Below are 2998 nucleotides of genomic sequence, written 5' to 3'. Positions count from 1 at the left end.
AATTAGGCGACTATAGTGAAGGATGGCTGTATTACTGTAAGAGACACTAGCCAACCAACGCTCACATTTCTTGCGCCAAGGATGAACTTGTAGCTGCTCGTTCACACACTGTCCGTTCTGGCCGAGGAGACTGTTCCTTGTCTCCGGAGTCACCGGCCAACATCTCCGCAGGTGCTGGCTGAAATACCCGGTAGAGACTCGGCAGTCGGCATCGTCATGTGACTTGGCTGGCTCCTCTCGACCTCACCGTGAGGTTGGCATAACGCGACTGCTTGGTTGAAGCTGCCTGACCTCTAGCGGTCGTTCTACATAGTGCATAATGTTCAAATAATTGAAATCCTTGCTTTTAGGGGGCTTGGTTATGAAATGTTTGTGTAATTCACAGTAAGACAGTAAGAGGAATTTTCAGGGATAGCCCAACTCACCTTCCCTCAAATGCACATCCACATACTGTTGGGTGGAAAATAACTGCATGAAAAGCAATTGGATGCATGTGCTCTTTACATAACAAATTATGTTGGAAGTAGCACAAAATGACCAAGATTAAGCGTCGAGACCAAGCAGAGATTCCTGTGTTTCTGTGCAATAAACTGTGTGATGAACACGTTGACGTTTGTGACCCAGTTGGAGCTGATGCAGTTTCAATCCTGACCTTCTGTTGGATAAGTTGCCAGTTCTTTTTCCTGCCCATGTTTTGATTTTTCTGTTTCTGCAGGCAGTCCATACGGCAGGCTATGAGACAACAAATGAAAAAGGTGGAATGCATAACAAATGGCCCCATCACTTATATGCTTATTGTTTTAAGTTTAACGTGAGGGACATTTAGATCATTTTATCCAACTCTTTTAATTCTGACGTGAGGAAAAGATATTCGTATTCATGTTTATGTGACAGAATGCCACTAAAATTATTGATAATTGTGTGAAGACTGTCTCTTATGTTGTGTGTGTTTTGAAGAGACAAACGGTTGTTTACCAAAGTTCAAGAGGTCTCCAAGAAAACTCACATCTGGAAGATGTTGAAATTCTAGGCAAACACCCAGATTCAGGATGAGTAGAAAGAACCGTGTTGTTCCCTAAGAGAACGGGCAGTACAATACCAGTCCTCACTCTGTTTTTCTGTGGGAATTATGCTTTGTGCTCCTTTGAAAATATTTCTGGGATAAAAGCCAATCAGCTGGACCATCCCACACTCGTAAAGAAATTCGGCAGCTCGAAACAAACTGTTACAACATTCTGAAATCCACACTGTCATGGGCACTAGGAACCACTAAAATCACTGCTAATGTTTCAAACTTGTTTTGCGTGCCTTTTTAACTCATCTGTTGTACTGTATACATCCATCTCATCTTGAGCGACAGAAAGCATTTTGATCCCATCTGGTTTTACCTTGCCACTCCTGACAGAACACCAAAGCCTGAGATTAAGAATGAAGAGAGAAAACAAAGAATGAAAGAAATGATACAGATCTCTCTCTCTCTCTCTCTCTCTCTCTCTCTCTCTCTCTCTCTCTCTCTCTCTCTCTCTCTCTCTCTCTCTCTCTCTCTCTCTCTCATGGTTTGGGGGGTAAAATAAGGTGTAGCTATGAATGTAGTGGACCAAAGTGAGGTGGATGGGCAGTGCTTGACCGGACTAAGTGTTGCAAAGCATGTTGGAACATCGCAAGTGTTTTTAGTGGCCTCTAGTGCAAATGAAATTGGGATTTGGAATGTTGGAATTTTATTTGGATGAATGCATTCTGTGGCTGGTGAATAAACTCTGCATTTTGAGAAGTGAATAAACTCATTTGAATGGGTAATGAGTAAACTCTGTTTACTTGGGGCTTTTTTTACCCTCAACATTGCAACCAGATTTTTACATCGCAACCGACAACCCATTGGCATAGGCCTGCCAGGGCTAGTCTGCACAGATAAATACCTGAGATAATTTTACATAATAAATAATAATAAATGTCCACATCAGACTTATAATTGAATCACTCAGTGGAAGAGGGGTACGACTTTCAGTCCATCACAACTCCAGTTGCCTAGAAGTACAACAAGTAAACTATTGTTTTCAATAAGAATCCACACATGTACACAGGCCTACATCCCTGTCTTCGGGAGGAGGTGTGTGCCCTGAAGACAAAGCTAAAGAAAAACACTAAAGTCAAACCTCAAGGGTGAAGTGGCGTAAAACCCTAGTGCACCACCATGAAGGGGCTTGTATGCCCATGTAGTAGAGTAGAGGAGCCATGTATGTGAACCATGCCAAGACATAAAAAAGTTTGAGAAATACCGTCGAAGTATTTTAATCATGCTATGCCCAACAAAATAAAGGCATTTTAATTACAAAGAAGATGAGTGCCTTGGTATTTCTCAAACTTTTTTGAAATCAACCAAGCCTGTCACCAAAGAGCACCATCTTAAAAAACTAGACAGTTCCAGGAAGCACTCCAACTGGTCTTAATTCATGCCAAGACATAGTTCCTTGTATGACTTGTGCATATGAAGAAAGTGACAATACAAGCTGACTTGACTTGACTTGAATTGAATTGAGTATGGTAGAGTACTTTTATAATTCCAGAGGGAAATTAAGGTGTTTGACGGCTTACATAAATACACAAATACAGACATACACAAAGGTCTAATACACACTGATTATTGCACACTGCGGTAAACATACTCACTCATTTCAGTGCAACAATCAGCCTTACATCAGTCTCTCTCTCTCTCTCTCTCTCTCTCTCTCTCTCTCTCTCTCTCTCTCTCAGAGACACACACACACACACACACACACACACACACACACACACACACACACACACACACACACACACACACACACACACACACACACACACACACACACACACACACACACACACACACACACGGTTAGGTCTTGTTAGGATATAGTGTGTTGCACCAAAAAGTGACATGTAGCTTCAAGCCTGGCCTGCCCTGGCCATAAAGTAAAGTTCCCAACTCACACTGTCTCTCTCTTACACTATATTCCTG

The 2998-nt window shown here is 42.1% G+C and overlaps 1 long non-coding RNA gene across 1 annotated transcript in view; it reads right to left on the bottom strand.

Annotated features, from left to right (window-relative positions):
- Nucleotides 1–130, bottom strand: part of LOC134446930 (uncharacterized) — a 16840-nt gene extending 16710 nt beyond the window's left edge. The window contains exon 1 of the long non-coding RNA XR_010034534.1: nt 1–130. This exon is cut by the window's left edge and continues 16 nt beyond it. This is a non-coding gene — a long non-coding RNA (uncharacterized LOC134446930).
- Nucleotides 131–2998: the final 2868 nt, after the last annotated feature.

This window comes from Engraulis encrasicolus, chromosome 4 (assembly GCF_034702125.1).
Source record: "Engraulis encrasicolus isolate BLACKSEA-1 chromosome 4, IST_EnEncr_1.0, whole genome shotgun sequence".
Taxonomy (NCBI): Eukaryota; Metazoa; Chordata; class Actinopteri; order Clupeiformes; family Engraulidae; genus Engraulis; species Engraulis encrasicolus.
The sequence above is the reverse complement of the archived record's forward strand: the minus strand, read 5'-3'. Positions and strand labels throughout refer to the sequence as shown.